The following is a 25306-nucleotide window of genomic DNA, read 5'->3' as shown; positions in this document are numbered from 1 at the left end:
TTGTGATCATGCAGATGTAAAAGGGTGAGGGAGATGTCTAAAAACTAGGCTCCCAAAGACAGCCCTTCATGTCTGGTGCTTTCATGTGTGTATGTACATCTGTTTGACGAGTGTACACCTTCACGCGCGCACCTGTTTCATGCATGTACACCTGTTTGTGCATGTGCCTGTTTCGCACTTGTGCCTGCTTCGCGTGTGTATGTGCCTGGGCATTCACCTTGTATTGCTGTCATACGTTGTATTTTATAGATTGTTTTTTTTTCAGTTTGTATCGTGAGCTTGTAACGACTTCGTGAAGAAAAGAGGGGATCCTGGCAGCCTTTGGCTCTGAGAAACGTGATGTCACGGGAACAGATGAGACAGCCCGGGTGAGGCCGGCAGAGGCCATCGTGGCCTGGGAGTCTGTGCACATCCACTGTCTGTCGCTGTGTGACAAGTGACCCCAAAACCTAGGGGCTTAAGGCAAAGTACACGTACGACTGTACAGCTTATTCAGGTTGCAAATTCAGGGCAGCCTTGCTGAGCGGCTCTGGCCCAGTCCCCTGGTCACCGTGAAGATGCTGTCGAGGGCTGCAGCCATCTGTAGGCTCAGCTGGGCTGGAGGTTCTGCTCCAGGATGCTGTGCTGACGTGTCTGCAGGCAGAGGCCTGGTCCTCCACACCTGGCCACTCCCTGGGGCTGCCAAGTGCATTCCTGCCCAGGGCCGCTCCTTTCCCCAGAGACGTAGCAGTGCTGGTTTTATGCCCAGCGTCAAGGTGGCCGGCTCAGGAGCAAAGACTTGTTTCCCCTACTCAGCGGCTACTCCTGCAGGGCTGGGCGACAGTGGAGGTCGCGCAGGAAGGTGTTCGCTGAAGACCGTGCTCTGTGACTTGACGGGTGTTCCTCCCAGGAGGGTGAAATGGAGACTGGACGCTGGGAGCGGCGTCCTGCGCGACCCCGCATGTAGTGGGCTCACAGCAGAGCTAAGTACTTCCTTTACAGATACTTTTCAGAGTTTGCCCGCCTTTAGATTATCTGATTAACGTGTCTGAGGAGGGTCCCAGGAGTCTGCCACCTGCCAGGCCAAGGAGGTTCCCTACATGTGGCTTGTTCCCTGACACCCTGAGAAACGTGACTCGAGAGGATCACCCAAGTTTCCTAAATGGGTCACCTGCCTTCTCTTCCCTTTGCTTTCATGCCTCCCCCAGGGTGGGTCAGTCCTGTCAGCCACAGCGATACCTGCATGCTGGGGTTCCAAGGAGATTGGGGGGGTGTGGTCCCCCAGGGATATTCGGTGACTGAGGATGCTGTCATAGCAGCCAACATGTCCTTATTGTTTTCACTTTTAATGAAGTTCAGTTACTAGGTTTTCTGAGGCACAATGATGTCGTTGTGAAAAATTGGTGATCAGGGAAGCAAGCAAGTGTGGGAAAATGATCCTGCCCTTAAATCTAAAAAATGATGAAACAGCAAAGCGCCTTGAAGAGCCCATGAACCTCCTCATGGGGCAGTGAGGAGACACTTCAGTAATGGCTTTAAAAAAAATGAGATCATACTGAAGAAAAGGTACACTAAATTTTGGGTCTCCTATGGGTAAAGAGATTGAGGTTTACATTTTGGAGGCATGCATTGACATACTTATTTATTTTTCTTTGTTGGATTTAGAATTAGTTGAAATAGTTGTGGTTTTTTAATTTTAAAAATTGGGGTATATGAAGTCTAAACTCTTTGTGACATTTCTGTACTGTGAGACTCCACATACAAAAGAGAAGCCCAGACTGTCTATCTCTAATGGACCAGAGAGAGGTGGTCATCTCCTGCAGGCCGGTCTGGTCTCCAGGCATCTGGCCATCCTCCCAGTCTTGGGCACACCTGCATCACTGGTGCTTCCTGCCAGACTGTGACTCCGCCCAGGTTTCAGGAGCACCTGTAACAGTTTTCCTAGGGGCTCCTGCTTTGTCCCGGCTCCTGGAAGCACAGGCTTTTGATGAAGGACTCTCCCCACTGCCAGGCAAATTGGTGATGGTCCCACAGTCTGTATTTCTTGCATGGGGCGCAGAGAGTCTGGGCGTGGTGTCGTGGCCCTGGAGCCAGCTCTAGGACTGCATGGCGGCCTTGCCTCCGCCCCTCATCTGGGAACAGGGCGGTGGGGAGGAGAAGGGAAGCAGGGTCTTGCCCCTTCTGCGTCTCGAGAACACGAGAACACATCGTCCCATTGCCTCGCACCATTCACAGCCCAAGCTTGTGTGAAGCAGTATTTTATAACCTCCCCTGACAATGATGTATTTTATATAAGCAGCACATAAAGTGGTAATTTAATACCCTATCGAGCAAGATTAAACAATAAGGAGCATATATCGCTTTAGAAAAGTTACATTATCCAGGAAACATTTACCTACTGCAGGTGGATGTGAATCATGGCTTCCTCCTCGGTGGCTCCTGACGAGCCTGTGAGATTCTGTCCTGTTCACCACTGTTAGTTATAAGCTACACCTTTCCTTCTATGATGTTACAAGCTCTACCGTTTCCTCTACGATGTGTATTTCTTGCCTGTTCAGCACTGTTAGTTACAAGCTATACCTTTTCTTCTGTGATGTATATTTCTTGAAGGCATGGACTAAATCCTAATTCCACAGTATTTGATGCACACACTCAAGAGATACTTGTTTGAATGAATGGATTAATGGAAAATAGAAGTGGTGACTTCACTTTTAATTCATTATGTCAAAGTTTGTTTACATGGAAAATTTTATGGTCCTTTGGAAAAACAGGGCCTCTGTGCAGGCTTGTTAGAGATTGTGAGAGTGCCTCAAATGGCTCTGTGGCTCTAGGATCACAAAGGTCTTCAGGGACTTGGTGGCGGCACCTGTGTTGAAAACTGAGTTCTGCAAACCCATTCGAGTGACCTGCCAGCACACACAATCCTACTTCCCAGTTGATTTCTGCACAGAGGCTTCTCCTGAATGCCCCAGGTGAATGTGGGTTTAGACAGCACTGCTGGGCTTCCACAGCAAGCCAGGGTGCTGCAGGGATGAGAGAGAAGAGGGGCAGGACCAGGATCTTCCTGGGCCCCAGTGCCCGTGTGGGGATGCTGCCTGGCCTGGCTTTTCTGGGGGAGGTCAGGGAAATGATGGCATGGAAGGACTGTTGGCATGAGCTGCTTGCTCAAACATAGATCCCCAGGCCTGTGTGGGAGGCAAAATAGAAATTTATGTGGCTATCATCAGTAACATAGCAAATATGGGCTTCTTCCCTAGGGTGACTGACCCTCTTGCTCATCTGCTGAGCAAAGGCTAGGCCCGGCCTTCTGGGCCTCCACACTGAGCTTTTCCCAAGCTCTGTCCACTCCGTGGAGATGACTGGAGCCAGGGCAGACATGGGGTGTTTGCTACTTTTTTTTTTTTTTCTTTTTCGAGACGGAGTCTTGCTCTGTTGCCCAGGCTGGAGTGCAGTGGTGTGATCTCGGCTCAGTGCAAGCTCCGCCTCCAGGTCATGCCATTCTCCTGCCTCAACCTCTCGAGTAGCTGGGACCACAGGTGTCCGCCGCCACAACAGGCTAGTTTTTTGTGTTTTTAGTTGAGACGGGGCTTCACCGTGTTAGCCAGGATGGTCTCCATCTCCTGACATCGTGATCCACCCGCCTCGGCCTCCCAAAGTGCTGGGATTACAGGCGTGAGCCACCGCACCCGGCCAGGTATTTGTCAGTTTTTGAAAGCTACATTTAAAGAATGAAATGGACCGAACAGAATTACTTCCTTTGAATATTTAATACTTAGTCTACCAGAACACTTAAATATAGTCAATGTATTCAAGTAATAAGGAAGAACTTTCCCTCTGTTTCCAAAGCAAAAGTATAAACAACCTTTTACTTGGCAGGGATTTCACTATGTTTCTGAAAAGCCAGGAAGCACTTTTCCTGAAATAGACCCGTCTCTTCCTCTGCATAGACCCTATGAACATTTTAGCTACATTTCTGCTGTATGTGGATGTGATAGATTATAGAAAATTCCTTGCTACTGGAACTTCATGATGCTTTCCTTTTAAACGTCAAATAGAACGTATGGATAGTAAATCTCAGGCTAGTTGCGATTATCAGTCTTGATAGAGCTTCCACCAAGAACCTCTGTCAGTTACAACAGAAGGTGTCTCCCCAGCAACCCGGCTTAGATAGCAGACTGAGCCAGGCTCACCCAGGATTCAGTGCAACGTCTTCCAAAGCTGTAGCCACTGCTCTTGGAGGAGACTTGAGAAGTCCTCCCTTTGATGCCTGTGCATGGCTGTTTTCAGATCACAGCAGCTGCAGCAGCATCTCGGAGGATGCCGGCAGGGGTGTCCTGAGTATTGACACCACGGCAGAGGCCTGCAGTGTCTGAATGAAATGGGCCGTGACACTGAGCAGCCTAGAGGAGTCCACAGCCACGTTTCAAAGGTGCAGTGGCCCGAGGTGAACCCCAGAGCACTGAGGAGCCTGGAGTTGACCTGTCACGATTCCATTGAGAGAGCTGGTTGAATTCTGTACCTGTGCGGGCAAAAGATGGCTATTTGCGCTTGGCCCCTTCGCAGGCCAGGGCTAGGGAGGTTGTCTGCATAGCTAGTGGGAGCTTAACTCTGTGCACACTCGGGTCCGAGTCCCGCTCCTTTCTGTGAGCCCAGGGAAGGTAGACATGCCGAGCTCTCCTGGAAGAGGGCCCTGATGAGTCAAGCTGAGCTTCAAGATGGTCGGCGTTGTGGTGTGCCTGGCGGGATCGGAGTCGGTGCATGCTGAGTGGGGGCCCGGCTGCTGCTGTCGCTATTGGGCTCAGCAGACGCTGAGGGGGACGTGGCTCCTGTTGTACTTGGTGTTTTTCTCCTCACAGGAGTGGGTTTCCCTGCAGTGAAGGTGTCGGTGCTGTGACAGGTAACCTGGCAGGAGGAAGGCGCTCATGGGGTTGTGCCCCGAGGCCCCCTTCCTCTTGAGGAGCAGGAAGGGGGTTTGGGATCCTGCTTCCGGCTGCACTCCCTTGCTAGGTTCTTGGCCTCCGGGGCCGGGAGAAGCTGAGTGCAGGCCTGAAGCCTGGACCCTTTCCATAGCCTCCGTGGCGCTTGTGGTGCTATGCGGGACGTGGCCCTTGGAACTCCAAGCCCTACCCTGGCATGCTCGCCCAATGGGGCGTCTCGGGCACCTGCTGTGTGCTAGGCTCCGTGGTGGGTGGGCGGTAGCAAGGGCTGTGGGGTAGAGGCGACACAGTACGCGGATGATGATGAGAAGCATCAGGGAGGCAGTGAGAGCAGAGCTGAGACCTGCAAGGAGGGGACTGGCTGTGGGTGTTGGGGCTCAGGGAGCTGCCTCTACCCAGAGCCACAGTGGCCAGTGAGGGCAGAGCAGGGGACCGAGGCCCAGGGAAGCCGTGTGTATGGTTCGCATCAGGTGTGCAGGTCTGCCGGGCTGGGCCTGGGGTCCCAGAGGGAACGGAGGGTCCTCGCATCTCCCTCCTCGTGTTTCCCTGTTGCTTCCTGGTCAAGGGATGCTTCTTTATTGCAACTCTGGCAGTTATTCTGCATATTAAGAGAAGTTTCACAAAATCGTAAGGGGAGAGGCTGACTAGGGATTCATTTTTTTTTTTTCGCCCCCTGATTTTACACGGAGGCTTCTACTATCCCTTAGTGTGGAGGCAGAGTGCAGATGCTCTACAGTTTTCTGTCTAGGAAGATAAGAGCTGCTGGGAAGTCACAGATCTGATCATTGCAATAGCACTGACATTTTTAAGTGACAGAATGCTGATGTCTATAATAATCAGAGTAAAACTTCAGTAGCTTCAATATAAAGATGTCGAGATGATCTTAGAGCCATTTCGTCCTTAGATCCTTCTGCAGTGTGGAGTGTGACATCTCTATCAGCTTCTGGTCAGTGGCCACCTGTGGGTAACTGAATGCTTGCAGTGTAAATGAGAAACTGAACTTCTAATTTTCTTTAATTTTAGTCAAATTTAAATAGCTATATGGGCCGGGCACCGTGGCTCATGCGTGTATTACCAGCAGTTTGGGAGGTCGAGGCAGGTGGATCACGTGAGGTCAGGTGTTCAAGACCAGCCTGGCCAACAAGGCGAAATCCCATCTGTACTTAAAAGTATAAAAAATGAGTCTGGCATGGTGACAGGCGCCTGTGTTCCCAGCTACTCGGGAGACAGAGGCAGAAGAATCACTTGAACTCGAGAGGCAGAGGTTGCAGCAAGCCGAGATCAAGCCACTGCACTCCAGCCTGGGTGACAGAGAGAGACTCTGTCTTAAGAAAAAAAAAAAAGATTTTAAAAAAACCCTACATGCCCCTAGTTGCTTCTGTAGGAGACGGCATGGTTCCAGAAGGTAGACTTTGTGTTGAGGACTCTGCAACGTCAGGCTGGAGACAGTCTCCCTTCCTAGCAGCGTGGGCCCATGGGCTGCTCTTCTACCAGAAGGGATGGTGGAGTCTCTGGGAGGTATCTGTGGACTCAGATCTGTGTGGATTAGTGACTTGTGTTACTCACAGATACTTAATTTTATGGGTAAATGAATACCTGGACTGGCTGCAACTTCAGGGCGAGATTCGAGAGTAGGGAGTGAAAAGTGACGACGGAACCCTGGGCTTGTCCTGCCGCCCCCACGACTCGGTAGGGGCCCCTTCTAGTCTGAAGTCCCAGCACGTGGTTAGGGTACCCCTCCCCTCTGAAGCCCCCAGGAAGTGATCGGGGCACCACTCCCCTCTGAAGCCCCAGCACCTGGTCGGGGCCCCCCTCCCTTCTGAATCCCCCAGCATCTGGTCGGGGCGCCCCTCCCTTCTGAATCCCCCAGTACCTGGTCGGGGTGCCCCTCGCTTCTAAAGCCCCTAGACCCTCCTGGCCTGCGGTGCTGCTTCTCCAAATGCTGCCTTGGCTGTTTTCCAGGAGTCACCTGCACCCCAGCAGGTTGCGTGTGCTACTTCTTTTGGGATCTGGGGTGTCGGTGAAGCTCATTTATCTTGTCTTCCTCCTCATGTGCCATATCTCACCTATTGTCTGTCCGAGTTCGTGTGAGTGGGTGTTGTGCGTTCTCAGGCTGTACTCGGTGCTTAGGTGACAAGATCGTCTTAGAGCAACGGACTGTGTACTCCAAAGGACGCTGTGCATGAATTGAGACACAGTTTACTTGTGGGGTTTAAATTTCCTGGGTGTTGGAGGCAGTTACGGGGAAACAAGGTCTAAAAAAGCCCTTGGGGATGAGGAAGGAAATAATTAAAAAGATTACTTTATACACACTTAACAGTTGATTTAATTTGTAGGTGAATCTCGCATTTTGGGAACTACTAAAGCTACTGTTTGTGGGGATTCCTTGATGAGTTTGTTTTCTGTCAAGTAGAAAGTAAAGTGGATCGGTTTTGCTTTTAATTCTGACTGACTAGAATCTACTTCCTTTTTCACCCCTTTCATGTTAGGATGAGGATTGGACTAGAAGAGCTGTAGTATCTCTTTATTTCTGATCTTAAATGAATTTTTTCTTTGCTCACTGTTTTTGTTGTTGTTGTTGTTGTTGTTGTTGTTTTTGGTGAGCTACTGTTTTTTCCTTCAATACACTGTTCTACGGGTTGGGAAATGTGCTCAATTTGTACCGTGCTTTAAATGTGCACAGTGGTTCTAAATTGCTACTTTTCGTTAAAGTTAGATATAACATCTTAATTAAAATGTCATCTATAAATCAGGTACAGTCTGAGGCCTGGAGACCCCTCTTGTCACTTCCTTCCCGCCGTGTCTCCTTCCCTGGCCACGTTGCCCCTGGCCACGTTGCCCCTGGCCACATCTCCTCCCCACACCACGCCGTGTCATCCCCCCACCATGTCACCTCTGGTCACATCACCTCCCTCCCGGCCACATCACCTGTGGCCTCACTGCCTGCTTCCCTCCCTCCTTGGTGGCCACCATGGCTCCTGCTGTCTGCCCTCCTGAGAGTCTGTTCGAGACTCCTTCCCCGTTTTCTGCTCCTAAGTGGGTCTTGGGGCCTGGATGTTTCACAGGATGCAAGTTTCTTCCCTTCCAGCAGCGGGTCTCTGAACGTCAAGTCCAGAGAGTGCACTAAACTATCCTTACCCACCTGGAGGCCCCGAACCCTGATCACCGACCACCAGGGCTTTTCTGCAGGGTGTGGGGCAGACTCATGCGTGAATTGGACTCAAAAGGTGCTTCCAGGAATCCTTGTTTTAAGTGCACTGGAGCAGAGATGGGGAGAGGGGACCTCCGGGTTTGCTCAGAATTTGGCCCTGATCACAGCCAACGAGGCAACATAAGCTCCTCCTAAATGAAGCATTCCATAGACTGATTTTACACATGACAGTTGTGATGGCTGGAAAAGGCTTCACACAATGAGTGAGTTTGAGCTGCATTTGAAGGAAGAACAGGTCTCTGCAGGTGGAAATGAAAGATCAGGGTGACCCAAGTCATCAGCTGTAGCGGGGGGTGGGGTGGTGCGGACTCCCCATGGATGGTGGGCATCGCTGTAATTCAGGAGAAGGCAGGGGTGCGAAGCAACAGCACAGCAGCATTAAAATTCCCCTGCAGAGAGGAGACTGAGATATTATCACATGTATACAACTGAGAGATGATTTGAGGATGATTTCTGGGAGCCTATGGGAAGATCACGTGCTCATCATCAGTTCTCGGGATCTCTTTATGAAGTGAAAACAGTCATGCCTCTGCCTATCTTGTAAGCTGTTAAGATCAAATCGGATAATCTTCAGCGAGCCTTGTAAATGCTAAAGGTTATGACAGATTGTTCCAGCACCCTTGTCTCTATCCTCCTTTCCTCCTCGGAACCCTGCTAGGTACCTCACTATCTGCCTGGCTTCCTCCTCCATAACGTGAGCCCTGAGTACTTGCTGGGTACCTCGCTGTCTGCCGTACAGCTGGCTGTAGCCTTGTCAAACGCACTTGGCTGGCACATAAGCAGAAGTGCTCGCCGGGCCTTGGGAGGGCTTTCTGACATGTGGGTGCCTGCTTTTCCCTGTTAGGCTGGAGCTGCAGGAGCCCTCCTAGACCAGACAGAGGACCAAGGCTGTGGCCTCGGGGTGGGGGTTGGGGGAGCTCCCTGGGTTTATTATGTGGGTGAGAGCAAACTTCAGTCCCGCTGCGGCATCGGGATTCAGGGTTCCTTCTGGAATGTTCTGAGTGAGAAACAGGAAGTGTGCACAGGTGCGTCTTTTGCGGATTTTACAGTTATCTTGAGCGAGCACTGGTGCCTCTGAGCTTTGAACCTGCAGAACCACTTCTTCCACTAATGGCCGCCTTTATAGAAGGAATGACTTACAAACGATGCCACTTCAGATGGAGGTATTTGCAGGTGTGGCCTGAAAAATGAACAAAATGACTTTCATCTCAAGGAAAGTTCCTTACATTATTCCCAATGATAGACATTTGAGCTTTCCAATGAGTATTAAAATATAAAAATCTTGTGTCCACCACTTTCTCATGTGACCAATGGTGATATTGATGTGTTTTTGTTTGTTTGTTTGTTTTTTGATATAGAACGAAATGTGGAAGTTGCTCATAATTCTGAACCAGTGTTTTCTAACCAATGTGTGATTACAAAATCGTGTGCTGGTAAAAGTCATTCAAGTGTAGGATGGACCAGTTGACTCAGAAGGAATTGGGGCAGAAAGGCCCGTCGACCAGAGCACAGACTCTGCGTTGCAGACAGCCTGTGCGGAAGTGCCACTTATTACATTTTGCAGCAGAGAATACCTAAAATGATCTGAAAACACATTGAAAATACTGCTTCCTACTTGTATATCAGCATGGGGTCGGACTTCCTTCATAAACTTGAGCCACGGCTCTGCAGCCCACTGAATGCAGATGCAGGCATGAGAACCCTGCTGTCTGAGGTGCAGAGATGTTAGGTGTTTTCACAGCAGCACAAACTGTTGCCACGCTGCTACTTATTTGGGAAAATGGTTTCTTCTTGAAGACTGTGTTAAGATGTAATGACTTTATCGTTGTAAAATAAACTAAATTGTTACCTTTTTTTTTTTTTTTTTTTTTGAGACGGATTCTTACTCTGCCACCCAGGCTGGAGTGCAGTGGTGTGACCTCAGCTCACTTCAACCTCTGCCTCCTGAGTTCAAGCGATTCTCCTGCCTCAGCCTCCCTAGTAGCTGGTACTACAGGTGTTAAGCACCATGCCAGGCTAATTTTTGTATTTTAGTAGGGACGGAGTTTCACCATGTTGGCCAGGCCGGTCTCGAACTCCTGACCTCAAATGATCCGCCTGCCTCTGCCTCCCAAAGTGCTGAGATTACAAGCATGAGCAGCCTGGGATCAAGGTGCAGGCAGGTTTGGATCCTCTGGGGCCTTACTCCATGCTGTGTAGACGGCATCCTCTCTGTGTCCTCACAGGTTTCTCTTATGTGCGTGCAGCACTGAGGACTGTGTCTAAATTCTCTCAAAAGAATACCAGTCACACTGGATCAGGGCCTACTCTTAAGATCTTAGGTGACCTAAATTTCCAAGTTAAAGACCTGTATCTAAATACAGTGATATTTTGAGTTTCCGGGGTTGTGACTTTAACAAGGGAATCTTGAGAGGGGGGACAGTTCAGCCCATGACACCTTTAGGGAAGAATCGTGGTGAAACCGCTACGTTGGATCAGGTAATGTTTCCTTGGCTGAGACGTTTAAAGCTATAACAAGCAACTGAAGGGAAAAAGATGGTATCAAAATTTAAAATGTTCATTTCAGAGGATACTATTAAAGTAAAAAGACAACCCACAGAACAGGATAGATTATCACGATAAGGACCTGATATCATGAATATATTTAAAAGCTCTTAGTAAAAATCCAATTTAAAAATGGACAAAGGATTTGAATAGACATTCTCCAAAGAAAGACATATAAATGCCTTAAAAAGCACATGAGATGTTTAGCAGAATTCATCATCTTAGAAATGGAAATCAAAACCACCGTGAAATACCACTTCACAACCACCGGGATGGATAAAACCCCAGTATTGGACAGTGACATGGAGGTGAATTTGGGAAAAGTGAAATCTTGATATATTGCTAGTGGGAGGGGAAGTAAAATGGTACAGTTGATTTGGAAAAGTCTGGCAGTTCCTCAGAAAAGTTGAGCATGAAATCACCGTACAACCCAGCAATTTCACTCCTAGGCATATGCCCAAGAAAATTGAAAATATTTTGCAAGAATCTTCATAGCAGCATTATTCGTAGTAATAGAAACAGTCCAGGTATCTGTCGACAGGTCACTCACTGTGAGATTCCACTCACCTTGGACGTGAAAGATGTCAGCACCGAAGGTCACGCACTATACGATTCTCCTCACAACAGGTGTCCAGAATGGGCAAATCCAGAGAAACGGAAGTCGGCTGGCGACTTCCAGGTGCTGGCGGAAGGAAGGAGCAGGTGCTGACTCTTAATGGGTTCAAGGTTTCTTTGGCCCGTGGTGAAAAAGTCCCAGAATTACATACTAGTGGTTGATGTGCAGCTTTGAGAATATGCTAAAAAGACTGAATTGTATCCTTTAATATTGGGGCTTTTATGATTTGTAAATTCCTTTCAATTTCAAAAGGAACTCAAGAACTTCTTTGGTGTTGATATTTGGATTGTGAAAGAGACAGTATCCAAAACAAGTTACTATGTAACTCACGTCCCCAGAGTTAAACTTCATTTTCTGAGGATCTTAAAGGAAGTGTTTGAGCCTAGGAGACACAACGATCCTATACGAGATGTTACACCCCATCTTACTGATTTCTATCTCACATAACCATATTCAGGGAATACCGACACGTAAACGTGAGCTGAATGCTATGCAGAGGCACATTCCTCTTACCCGGATGATCTTTAGTGGTGCAGTAAGAGACGAGGTCATAGCAACGTTAGTTTAGCTAGTTTAATTTCCATGGCAACAGGAATTTGGCACATCTGATGAGTTAGATGTCCCTGCACAGCTCCTAACGAGGTTGCCCATTTCTGTGTGGTGTCTGTGTATATTCTTGCTGTGGAAAAAAGTGATAGCACCTGCACAAACAGTTGCCCGGAAACACGCACGAAGCTGGTGAAGGCAGAGGACAGGTAAGAGGGAAGCATGGCTCAGCCCTGGCAAAGAAGATCGTTATTCCGAACGCAGTCAGGTGGAGAGTCTTGCTGCTGGTGTCTGGGAAATGTGTTGTGTTTGCTTCTATCTGAACAGCTGGACCTGAGCGTGTCTGTGCTTCAACATTTAATCTGTACAGTATCCTCGGCAGGGCGTGTAGCTCTGTGGCAGAGGACACCCCGGCCACAGTGGATGTCAGCGGCGGTGGCTGGACTCAGGGTCCGTGAATGTTGCGTGATCGAACATGTTTGGTTCATTCTCAGCTCCTGCCTAGGTGCCTCCCGAGCTTCGGGTGCTGTGGCTCCCCAAACCCTTCCCATCTGTGTGTAGCATGACCACCACCTTCCTACCATGTGTTTGTCCTACCACGGCTGCCGTGTCTAACGGACACTTTGCTTTCCAGCTACTTTCCTATAATCAAAACCCTTGAACGACTTTGCCTGCGTTTCAGAGATGACAGGGTATTAGTTTTTCATGATTACTCTGAGGATTTCCAAAAGCAAATGAAACTTACGGGATGTAAGATATTAGAAGTGACAGTAATTATAGATGGCTTTTCTCAGTTAGTCTTTTGATTGTGGTAAAATTACATAGCACTCTAAGTGTATGGTTTGGTGGCATTAAGTGTGTTCACACTGTTGTGCCGCGGTCACCGCCATCCATCTCCAGAACTTCCTGGTCTCCCCACGCTTGAAACTCGATCTACCAAACACTAGCTCTCTTTCCGCCCCAGCTCTGGTAAGCAATACAGATTGCTTACAAAATAGGCTTTTTCAGTAAGAGAAGGGGCAAGGAAAAGAGCTCTAAAGACTGTCTTGAGATTTAAGGAAGTGTTTTATTTGTTGCTGTCTGGTTCCCAGTGTAAAGGAACTATTGAAGACATGGGAAGGCGAAGGTCTGTGACCTCAGGAAGTGCTGGACTGGGCAGCTTTCCTGCTGTACCGGGGGCACTTGTCCTCAAACCTACCTGAGATAATCGCATGAGGATGGTGCTGCCTTGTGACAGCTCTGAAATTGGTCTCCTTGAACGTTGTCAAGTACATAAGCTTTGGCGGTTACCATCTAGTGTCTGCGGGAGACCTAGAATTTGAACATTGTTGACTTTAGAACACACTCATTTGTATAACACTCTACCTGTTCTCATCAATGTGTTCTCTTTTTTTGCCTTAATATTCTGTGTTGCGGTAGCAGTAGTTGCAGCGGACGCTACTTCTGGTTCATGGTCATTGTCCAACACAAGCTTCTGGAAACCATGTGAAAAATGAAGGGGAAAGTGCTTTTCTGCAAAGGCTTTTTTTGAATATCTTGTTTTTTCTAGAATATCTGTTGTGGTGTAAAACGTTTTCATATTTACGGTTTTGTAACGTGTTTTACACTAGTTAGCTTTAAAACCTCCTGTTTTTGCATGTCATGGGGCTGCTTTGTCCTGTTATTCTATGATATAGCTGGTTTGCAAAACTATTGGTTATTTCCCTTTAAAAACCAAAGCAGCTTACAGATAGAGTGTGATTCCTGTAAGAATTTAATTGTAAAATTGATTTGTGTTCAATAAGCTTACCGAAATGACTAGATCAGTGGACAAAAAGATCATGTCAAGTCTCTGGGCCATGAAGGACTTCCAAATAATACACATGATGCACAGTAATTTCTTAACAAAAGATTAGATTTAGTACATAACTATTTAAAACCTCCACATTTTCTATTACAGCCATTCCACAGTGCCCATGGGGGTGGGCTGCAGGACTGCCTATGGCATCCGAGGTCTGTGGGTGTTGAGGTCCCTGCTCTAAAATGGCATGGTGTTTGCATATGACATACGCACATCCTCCTGCAGACAGTCATGTCAGGGTTGCTGGTATCAGCTATGCCATGGACATGCCATGGGAGTAGTTGTTTAATGAATAATAAATTCTGAATGCTTAGTACAAACACATTAAAAAATATTCTTGATCTATGATTGGTTGAATCCACAGGCCTGGAACCCCGGGAGAGAGTACAAACTCTAGAAGCAAAACAAACAAAGAAATTGAGGTCAGCAGTGACAGGTGTGGGATCACACTGAATCTCATGTGTTTTGCTGTGTGTGTCACTGTGTCCCGTGTAAACAGGAATCATTTGTAGCTTAAGGTAAAATAGGTAACAGGAAACATTACAGAATGGGCACGAAGGCGCACCCCTCATTACCCCGTGTTACAGCCAAGTGTCTGCCTCCTGGGGAAGGATCTGTTCTGTGGGGAGACTTCCAGATGTGTGAAGTGAAATGCCCTCCGAGAAGCGTGGCTTTGGCCGGAGCACATCAGACGAGAGTTAGCGTGGCATGGAGTTTCCACAGTGCCCCTCAGGCCTGCTACTTCTCTCCTCTCCCCCCACCCCTGGCCCTGACTCTTACCAAGGGAGGAAAGTTCAGCTCCAGTTGAGCCCCGCGCAGGGCTGTGGATCTCTAGGGCAGATGCCACCTTCGCCTGAATAGGCTGTGTCAGAGGAGGGTCTGGCGTACTTGAGCTGTGAGAGATGCTCTCAGAGATCCAGCATCCTGAAAACCCAGGTGCTGAAGGTTCCTCCTCCACCGTCCTGCGGGGAAGGGGGTCTTATCCTGCTTCCCCTCAACCCGAGCTGACTTTTGTCTGTTCTGTACACCTAGTTTTTCAGAGCAGTTATTGTTAATCATCTAGCAGACAAACACCATAAGGTGACAGCCTGGGAGGGTAGATGGGGCTGTGGAAGATAGTTTCCTGAATAACAGTGTTCAGATTCCTGTTTTGCCGTCATTTGACCCAAGGCCTCCAGATAATTGAAATATTGTCAGCAAAACACCCATTTTGTATCTGAGTTTTTTTTCATGTTTGTTTTTGTTTTTGTTTTGTTTTTAAGGAATGGGTGCAAACTTCTAACCAGGGACCTGACAAAAGAGAAGGATTTCTTTTCAAAGTGAAGGTCGGGGATGGTTGGCATTTGCCATCTGTGACGAGCAGGGACCCAGGCTGCTTCCCTCCTGCTGCCCGACTCCTGCCCCTTCAGCTCCTGCCCCTCCAGCTCCTGCCCCTGTTCCCACCAGCAGGAAGAGGAGCAGGAAGGTGCCTTTTCCCCTTTAAGGGGATGAGGTGAGAGTTGCACCTGCCATTTCGCTAGTCCCTGGGGTGATTCTCCAGCATGGGTGGGAGTTGGGTTTGGAGGCCTGAGCCCCGTGAAGCCGGGATTGCTTTTCCCTGAGCAGTGGGAACCTAGACTCTGGGAAGTGGGGTCAGAGGGTAGCCTTTGCTGCATCTGCAGGAGGGGCCTCTCGTCCCAGTTGACATCTTCACTGCAAAAGGGGGTGTGGGCTTCATGGTCCATTGACAGAACGTTACTTGTTTTTGTTTGTTTTTTAAGCACATTGAACCCTAATTCCTTTGGCCTTTACTAAAGTGGCACTTTGTAATTCCACATGATTTCATCGTTATACTCGCAGGAGAGAATGCTTCCTGTAAACCAGAAGGATCTCTGAGACGGTTCTCGGCCCATAGAGAGTTCCTTTTCCCAAGGTTAAAGACACAGCCTCAGGCGGGGTTGAGGACACACTGCGACAGCCTCAGGAGGTCCTGGACATGTGCCCAAGGTGTTTGGGGCACAACTTGGTCTTACACATCTTAGGGAGATGTGAGACAACAATATATGTGAGATGTACGTTGGTTTGGTCCAGGAAGGGAGGGACGGCTCGAAGCTGGGAGGGGTTTCCAGGTCACAGGTAGATCAGACAAATGCGTTTCTGGTGTACCTTTCCAGAGGAAGCAGTCAGATCCGCATTTATCTCCGTGTGCAGATGGTGACTTTGGGTTCTCTCCTCTGTCATGAGGAATTTCCTTGTGGATCGATTGTGAGGGAGGTACATGGCTTGTTTTTTTCTCCCCCAGTATCTGTCTCTGTTCAGAAAAGCATGGGAGGTAGGTTTGCCCTAAGCTGTTCCTTACGTTGAGGTCCCTTTAGCTTAGTGATTTTGGGGTCCTGAGATGTATTTTCAACTTCATGTTTCTGAACACACTGGCACTCTAAACAGTGTTGTAGGAGGCATCTAACTTACTTAGAAGAAGAATCTATTTGGAAGGACTTGAGCACCTTCATCTGTGAGAGAACCAAGCCTTTGTTTAGTTTGCTTTGCCCCGAGGCTGTTACTCTGCCCTGGGCTGTGCGGCCTTAGAAAGCTGTGCCCCTCTGAGCTCCTGCCTGTGGAATCGGTGACTTTGAAGTTAATCCAGCAGCTACATGTTTTGGAAAGCAGATTGCCTCTGAAAGTGTTGGTGATTATGATTCTAACACTAGAATTTCAGTGTGTATTTTCCACCCTTCTTACTTTGTCTCCTCATACACTGAGATGCTGCTGCATTTGCCCTTAGGCTTCACAGAGGGAGGGTCAGTTCTGACCCTATCTTAGATATTGACCTTTGAACAGACAGAATCGGGATTCAGAAAAACCCTTGAGCTGTGAGAGTGTGCTGATATCTATGTAAGTGGGGTTCATGTGTCAAACTCAGGTTTAAGAAAAAACAATTCTAGGCTGGGCATAGTGGCTCACACCTGTCATCCCAGCACCTTGGGAGGCTGAGGTGGGCAGTTCACTTTTGAACCCAGGGATTCGAGACCAGCCTGGGCAACATAGCAAGACCCTGACTCTACAAAAAATTAAATAGGAGTGGTGATGTGCACCTGTGGTCCCAGGTGCTCGGGAAGCTGAGGCTGGAGGATCACCCAAGCCTGGCAGGTTGAGGCTGCAGTGAACCATGATAGCACCACTGTGTTTATGGTGCACTGTGCCTGAGTGACAGAACAAGAACCACCACCCCCCAGACACAAAGTATCAATTCATGTAGAGGCCAGTTCTGCTGGGACCACCTGTTAAGGCTACTCTGGGCCTCACGGTTTTAGAAGGGTCTGTTCCGGGGGCGAAAGGGAGTGGCTTGAGGGCCTAGAAGCCAGTTCTTGTGGTTCAGCGTGATTGCGGATGTGGAGATGGGGGCAGGGCTCTCTAGGGCATGAGTGGGTAAACGGATGGGCTTCCAGGATGAGTCCCTGTGATTTTGCCTGGTTTACATCTGTCCAATACAAATCCACAGTTTCTTACTCTAGAAGCTTCTGCTGGGGCTGATGGACTGGCCTGGGGAGAGAGGGTACCCTCAGAGCCTCAGGGTGCCATCTGGTTTAGGCAGAGCACTTAGTCACCTAGATCTAGGATTTATGGCACTACAGGGGACTCATCACACTTGGAGCAGCAGCCATCTGCATTCTAGACTTGGTTCTAGGCGAAGTACTTTGGAGTCTGTTGGTACCCTGTGTTCTGTTTATCTGTAAAACAAGTTAGAGTTATAACTAGTTACAACCTATGATTAAAATTTTACTACAGAATATGGCAGTTGTGGTGGAGCCTGGCCAGAGACCCCCACTCTCGTACGCTGCCGCGTGCTGGGGTTGCAGGCGTTGCCTGCATCAGCTGCCCCTCCTGGCGTGTCTGTGTTCTTGACACTGGTGCCCATCGAGGCTCGGCCTGTGGGACTTGTACAGCCATTTGTCTCTGTGTTCCTCTGAGGTTTCGCAGACTTCACTGTCCCGTGGCAGAGCGTACAGTATCGGCTTGCATCCTGATCTCCCCAAACCCCAGGACCGGTCAAGAGTTCCTGACACACAACTGCAGAGGGCCCCGTGGTGTGGATTTGCGGGTGACACAACCTTTCCCCAGTTCGGCCTTCATCTCCAGAGTTGGCTTTAGGGTGATAGAAGCTTCCTTCAGACTGGGGGGCCCTGAAGCTTTGGTGCTAGGAATTCGGTGACCGGCACGGATGATACCTCGTTTCTCTGCATTTGTAGCAATAGTTGTTAACATGACCACGAGATGTACAGAGGAAGGAAAAAGGAGGTTTTCTTTTCAGAGGAACACTCTGTGCTTTGGGAAATGTGGTCTCGGGGGAGCTGTAAGCACGCGCCCCTCAGGAGGGGAGGAGGCCGCGGTGTTACACGTTCCGGGGTTTGTTGGCTGTGTGTGTTCATCGGGCTCATGGAATGTCGGAACGTTTACAGGGAAAGTGGGGTTTGTTCATCCGGTTCGTGCAATGTCTGAACACCTATAGGGAAAGTCTAGCACACATGCAGTGAGTTAACCTGTAACATCCATGTTCGCCTTGGGGCAAGCGTAACATTTTAAATGAGGTTGACTGGGCGTGTCATGTACAAAGGTGAGCTGTTGGGCGCCGACGTTTATGCGCAGCCTCAGTCACAGCCAGGACTGGCTCAGGGTCTGCAGCTTGTGGCGGGAAAGGACACCCACGAGGTCATTCTGTCCAGTCGGGGCTGCCAGCAGGGTCCCAGGGTGGGGCTGTCTGGTCAGCCAGCGTCTGGAGTCCACCCAGGTCCCGTGGGCAGCGTTCCTCTAAACCAGGCTTCTGATTGTGGAGGAGTCTTCATGCTGGTTAACAGACTGTACAGGAGTAGCGCCGTGGAGCTTTGGGGTCCACCTTCCCTATGATGCCGGTTACATTTCTCTCCGGACCTCATCGTAGCCACAGAGAGTGCACCTCGTCTGACAGCAGGGGTTGCCGTGTTGATATAGTAATTTATTGTATTAACCTTTTTATTACTATTTTATTAACTTTTTTTTCTTTTTAAAGAGATAGGATATTGCTGTTACTCAAGCCAGTCTTGAACTCGTGGCCTCAAGCAATCCTCCCACCTCGGCCTCCCAAAGTGCTGGGCTTATATACGTGAGGCAGTGCACCCAGCCTACAGCCATGTTTTTAAAACTCAGCACTTTAAAAATCCTACTCCTTTCACCCCCTCAAGCACGCTGGTTAGCCTTGTGCAAACTGGGGTGTCAAGATCTTGGCCCCCCTTTTATTTTACCCTTTGACCTCAAGTTCTGATGAGAACAACAGTTACAAAATGGGCATTAGGTGATTCTTCTGTTACTAAAGCCAGAATTCTCACCAGTTAGAGATGTTTGCCCCCAGAGTCCCAGGAAGCTGTTTTGAATCAAGCTGGTAGCAAATAAGTAAGGAACTAAACTCTTGGTCCTCTGCTTAGTACCAGGGGAATGGGTTAGTTACTGATACCCTTTGATCTGTGCTCACGTGCTGCATCTCGTCACGGGAAGCAGAGTCACCCTGTGGAATAAAGTCCGGCTCACGGTGGCACGTCGAGACCCTCTGGGCTGTCAGTCCCTTTTACAGCGGCAGACTTGGAGACTCAGCATCGCGTGCAGAGCCCGGGCAACCGGAGTGCACCCACCTTAGAGACCACACGGCCGGTTGGCAAGGTGGACGTCCGGGCATATGGCCCTGACAGGCCGGCTGCGAGGTGAATTAGGAATTCGTTAGCAAAGAAATCAAACTCGCCTGTGGGTCCCAGCTACTTGGAAGGCTGAGGCGGGAGGATTGCTTAAGCCAGAAGGTCAAGGCCGCGATGAGCCATGATTTTAATACTGCACTCTGGCCTGGGTGACACAGGAGACTCCGACTCAAAAAAAAAAAAAAAAAAAAACAAAAAAGCCAAACCTTACTCTTCATAGCAGGAGGGATAATTTATCAAAGTAACTGCCACAAAATCTTAGATGATGTCGGCCTCCATCAGCTCCTTCCTACCTGCAAACTGCCTGCTTTGACGTTGCCATCATTGGAGATATGTTAGGGACTTAGTATGGATTGACACCCATAGGACAAGCAGATCGTGGAAAGGTGGGAACCAGGGCTGGGAGGATGGTGACCACGGCCAAAATAAGAACCGTGGTGGGCTGGGAGGTCCATCTTCTGTCTAAAGTGTTTTTAATAATAACAAAAATAGTGTCTCAGGAGCATGAGAGGGCAGGCCACAGACGCGGAGAACATATCTGTAAAAGACTCATCTGATAAAGGCTGTTATCCAAACCATGCAAGGAACTCTCAAAACTCAACAAGAAAATGAATAACCTGATTAAAAATGGACTAAAGACCTGGACAGATACCCCAACAAAAAAGATTCACAGATGGCAAATCTACACATGAACAGATGGCCCACGTCTTATGTCATAGGGTGAGGCGTCAGAGTACACCCATCAGCCTGACCAAAATGCGAACTCCGACACCACCATGTGCTGGTGGGTGTGTGAGCATCAGGACCCTCACTTATCTCTGGGGGAAGTGGGGCAGCGGCTGTGGGAGGCAGCGTGGTGGTTTTCCTTGGAACTAAGCTCTCCGACCACAGGAGCAATCACAGTCCTGGACGTTTACTCAGAGGAGCTGAAAGTTTACTTCCATGCGGAAATGTGCACACAGATGTTGACAGCAGCTTTGTAATTGCCAAAACTGGAAAGCAACCAAGATGCCCTTCGTAGGTGAATGGATAAACTGTGGTATGTCAGATACTGGGATATTATTCAGCACTAAAAAGAACTGGACCCCTAAGCCATGAAAAGACACGGAAGGATCTTAAACACATGTTGCTAAGTGAGTCTCCAACCTGGACAGGCTGCCTGCTGTCTGAGTCCAACCACAGCACAGTCTGGAACAGGCAAAGCTGTGGAGACAGTCAAACAGTCAGCGGCTGCCAGGGGTTGGGGAAGGGAGAGATGAATGGGAGGAGCATAGGGGATGTGGAGGGTGGGAAACAACTCCAGGTGGGGCTTTCATGAGAGATCAATGCCGTTCCACGTCTGTGAAACCCACAGAGTGAGCAGCAGCAGGCCGAGTCCTCGTGTGAGCTGTGGACTGTGGGTGGTGGTGCCATGTTGATGCGGGTCTGTCGGTCGTACAGGCATGCTGGTCTGGCGAGGGCAGGAGAATGATGGAGGCTGAGCCTGTGCTGGGAAAGGAGATACCTGAGGACTCTCTGTACTTTCCTCTTGATTTTGCTATGAACCGAAAATTGCTTTTAAAAACGTCTATTGAAAAGGCAAACAAAAGAGTACTGGCCAGACAGCATCTGTGTGAGGGTGTGGCCTGTGTTCTACGTTCAGAATTTCCCTGTTAGAATACACATATCTAAATTATTCAAAGTTAAACCTTTGCAGTCAGTAACTCACTACAAAGTGACAGTATCAGCTTGAGCGCTGCCAGGATGGCCAGGATCCTATATCCTGACCAGCTTCTCCCCTTACAGGTGCAGTTGACGTCCATGGCCACATCCCAGAAAGCAGTAGGGCTGGAATCAGGAGTCAGGCTTTGCGGGACAGAGAGGAAGTGAGATCTTGTAAGCACGTGGCTGAGGGTAGGCAAGGAGGAGCCCGTGGCAGGGAGCTGGCAGGGATGACTTTTTGATCAGTTGTCCTTATCGCTGAGGCCTTCTTAGACTTGGGGAGTTGGGAGTCCTCACTCTTGGGCGCCTCAGAAACCAAAGGCTGCTCGTAATCCTCAAGTTCCAGATGCCTCAGGGGAGGTACCTGGGTTGTTGGCTGCAGTTTCATTATTTGCTGCTCAGTGGGATTTCCCCGCAGCATTTCTGGTTGTTTTTAAGAGCTGATGTTTGAGCTATTTAAAATCACATATGGATGTCGATTTATCTATAAAAGTTAAGAATGGAATTTGAGTTCAAAGAGTTGTGAAAATGCTCAAGGTTGTGTACTAATGTATACATTACATTTGTGGAAATATCTAAAAGTCTAGGATTTATATTAAACACTTCTCTTGATTTTTGTAATATCTACCTGTCATTTTTCCATTTGATTCATAGATGTCAGAGGGCTTAAATTTTGAGTGTCTGAATTCACTGAAATTAAAACTTCTTACATCAAATGTAATTAAACTGAATGTAGCCAACAGTGCATGTTTTTATAAGTATTGATTAAAATATATATAAAAACACATATCCATCAACATGCAGATGGGGGCAACATATTAAACCATGGAAGTAGAATTAGTATTCTTTGTTTTCTCAGAAAACAAATTTTTAAAAAGCCAGGGGTCTTATAACTTTCTAGTTTCCAACTTATTTGCCCTAAAGTGGAAGATTAACAGCAGCAGAAGAGGAGATCCTGGGCCAGTGCAGGCTCTGGGAGCAGCGGGGTGAGTGCTGGAAGGAGCTGGCTGGAGGCAGAGCAGGGAGGTGATCAGGGAGGCCAGGATGGCCTGAGGGCATGCTGCTCAGTGAGTGAGAAAGGGTTCACGTTTCCTGGAGAACCCTTGTCTCTGCCCATGGAAAACCCAAACTCCTTCCAACTGGGATGTGCATCTCATGTAAAAGTTGTTACTCCCAGAAAGAAAGCCAGTGGATGTAGAATTTTTTTGTATACAGAAATTACTTGAAATTTGTTTCTAACCTTATCCTTTTCTTCCACCATCTTAATGTCCAGTAACTTCCTACAGGTGACGCACACATCTTAGGAGAGCGCTGTATTTCAGTTGCTGTTGGCTCCGATGTGACTTTGTGGTATCTGAGGTTCTGGCTCTGAGGTTCTGCCCAGAACGTGGCTCCTCCCTGCTGAGCGTTACTTGTTGAAGGCCCTTGTGGAAACTTTCCCTGTCAGCTCGTTGACCGCAACAGTCTTGGTTCAGAAACCTTGGACCTCCTGAGACTTCACACAGCCTTCTAAATTTTCTTGCGTGACCTTTTCATTTTAGTGTTCCCCATTAATTCAGCTGTTTTCCAGAATGTAAGTAAGCTGCTGGATGCAGGGTGGGGGGTGCCCTCCGTTGGCTCTGGGGAGAAGCATCGCTGTTTCTCCGGGTGGAGCTTCCCGGCCATCATGTTGTGCTCCAAGACGCAGCAGGGTTCTTTGGCAGAAGCAACCGTCGAAGGCCCGCGTCTCAGTGGCAGGGTGGCTGAGGGTATGCAGCCTCGCGGCCATACCGGCCCCTCCCCATCAATGGCACCACGGAGAGAAGCAGGGGGAGGCCTGGGATCTGTCTCCAGAGTCACAGCTATGCTTCCGAGACTGCGTCGTCCGTTTGTAACTAGACATGCAGAGAAAGTGTTGGAGATAAGCAGGAGACGGTGTCTGTCCCTAATGTGCTCAGGCGTGCCCTTGAGAGGGTCAGGTTTCTGTGCAGTTGATCCGGACTCAGCCTGGCTGTGGCAGTGCAGGTGACTGCTGGGCTTTGGCAAGACTGCAGCCACTGTCCGTCTGAGATGGCCCCCTTCCCAGGTTCACGGTGCCAGCTGGGCGCCCAGGCCTGATTTCCCGCCAGGACGGAGGCCCTGTGTATGTGTTGGGGGAGGGGGCGAGGAAGGGGAAGGTGGGGTCCTGCTTTATTGCCGTATCCAATGCCACGCGGGGTTAGCACTCAGGAAACACGTGCTGTGTGCGTCAGCGATTAAGTTCAGAAACCTGGAAAATTCAGCAGTGTAGTCTTTGGGCATGTAAGACCCGTTCAGCCCTGGGGCTCTTTCTCAGAATTTCCTTCCATGGCATCCTCCTCATCCCGGGGGCCTCTGTCCCCGCATGGCTGTTGGCAGCTTCACAGCTTCCTCTGCCTCCCCTCCCAGGCCCTGGTGTGGCTGGGGCGGCTAGTGGCTGTGTGGACACCATAGCCAGTAGATCGTTGGTGCCAACGCCTTGGGCCTGGGTTACCTGAGCCAAGGACTCCAGTGCACGGCTGAGCTCACCCCGAATGCCTGGATCGGAAGGCCTAGGCTTGCAGAGGGCTGGGAGTTGGATATCGAAGGACAACTGCAAAGCGGAAGGGGAAATGGGTGTGTTGGATGGGCAGCTGGAGGAGTCTGTGCAGAGCCTGGGACCCGGAGTAGACGCAGAGCTGGCATAGGGAATCCGGTGACACAGCCGCCGTGGAAGTGGACAAAGTTACAGGCCTCAGATCGATATGGAGGGGCTGGTCTAAAACGATCCTCCTTTTCCTTTAATCCTAACAACTGCTGGCTTACAGGGTAGGGGAGTGAGATCTGTGGTGGTGGCGAAGAGAGACAGGGATTTTAATTAAATCCCTCTTTCTAGGAGGGCAAGTAGCCATCTCTGTAGGACAGTGAGCATTTTCATCTGAGTCAGCTCAGGCTGTTGTAACGAAACACCATTGACTGAGTGGCTTACGAACAACAGGAATTTGTTTCTCACAGTTCTAGAGGCTGGAAGGCGGGATCAGGATGCCGCAGGAGGGGGTTCTGGTGTGGGCCGCTTCCTGGTTAGCACACACCTGCCTCTCTGGCCCTGACACAGTGGGAGGGTGAGGGATTTGCTGAGCCCCTTTCTGAGGCACAAACCCCATTCACGGGGCTCCAGCTTCGGGAACTCATCACCTCCCAAAGACTTCCTGACAGCATCGCATTAAGGGTGAGGATTTCAACCTGTGTTTTGGGGGACGGGTAGGCAGTTTGTCACCGTCACCTTCTTTGTGAACTTCTGACTCAATATTGAGTCTGTATTCGGCTCTCCAGGGGACAGAGCCTATGTGGACACTGAGCAAGGTCAGAGCTGCAAGCATGTACACATTGAGGGCAGGGGAGCTGCCAGGGGTGCAAGAACGGGTCTTCAGAGTCAATCGGAGCTGCTTTCCTGGCAAATGTACTCATAAGCTATCCTGGCAGCATTTGCTCTTCACGAAGAGTCGATCAGGCAGTGCGGGCAGCAGGCAGTGTTGCCAGAAGCTTGGAACAGATGGGCAACGGAGAAGGGGCAGAGGCCACGACCTTGGGGTGGTCAGCAGCGCCAGGTGTCTGCCCTCCAGGCCTCACGCCTGTGACTGTGCAGAGACCGAGCCGACCGGGGCTTGCCAGCCAGTGTGGCTCTCATGCAGGTGATTATCGGGGTGTGCTTTCTATGTAATGTTCCCCCAACTCCATGCCCACCCCACCAATTTCTGTGTTTAGCAGAAATCATGCTGCGTTTCCTTGATGAAGTATTGAGTTTTCTATGGAAGTGTAGGAATAGCACAATTTGGCTCACGTCAAAATACTTTGCAGTGAAGCTGCATGGAAGAGGATTCTAGGCTTCCATTTGACGTTTTAGAGAATGCCTGAGTGTTACAGGACCCTCTTGCTTGTTAAAAACCTCCAGATGAGAAAGGCTACTGGTTAATAAAGGAGATTTTTTACATTAGCACAGAGAGGGTGGCTTGAGATAAATTCAGGGTAACGTAGGTGTGTTTGTAAGTCGTCAAAAGCACCATCTCTGTGCTGGCGACACATGTTTTCTAGTATTGATTTTCTGAAAAAGGATGACTGGCATTCGGTAGAATCATTGCAAAATTCACCTGAAAGGCGTCCACATGGTGCCTTGTTTTCTCCTGACATTCTGGTCACCACGAGGAATTATTGTTGTCCTCACCACTAGCGGGGGACTTTTCCTGAACACCTGCTCCT

General features: G+C 49.2%; 1 long non-coding RNA gene across 8 annotated transcripts in view; it reads left to right on the top strand.

Moving 5' to 3' along the window:
- The window catches only part of LOC119623598 (uncharacterized), a 164544-nt gene that overhangs the window by 93061 nt on the left and 46177 nt on the right, over positions 1-25306 (top strand). For 2 of the 8 annotated variants that reach the window (XR_012092358.1, XR_012092348.1), the window contains exon 8: positions 14936-15042. The exons of 5 other annotated variants lie outside the window; for them this stretch is intronic. This is a non-coding gene — a long non-coding RNA (uncharacterized lncRNA). Of the gene's footprint in view, positions 1-265; positions 969-14935; positions 15043-25306 lie in introns of those variants that run through there. One more of the 8 variants, XR_012092347.1, reaches the window with a different exon arrangement.

The sequence above is a fragment of the Chlorocebus sabaeus genome, unplaced genomic scaffold (assembly GCF_047675955.1).
Source record: "Chlorocebus sabaeus isolate Y175 unplaced genomic scaffold, mChlSab1.0.hap1 unalloc_scaffold_279, whole genome shotgun sequence".
Lineage (NCBI taxonomy): Eukaryota > Metazoa > Chordata > Mammalia > Primates > Cercopithecidae > Chlorocebus > Chlorocebus sabaeus.
The sequence above is the reverse complement of the archived record's forward strand: the minus strand, read 5'-3'. Positions and strand labels throughout refer to the sequence as shown.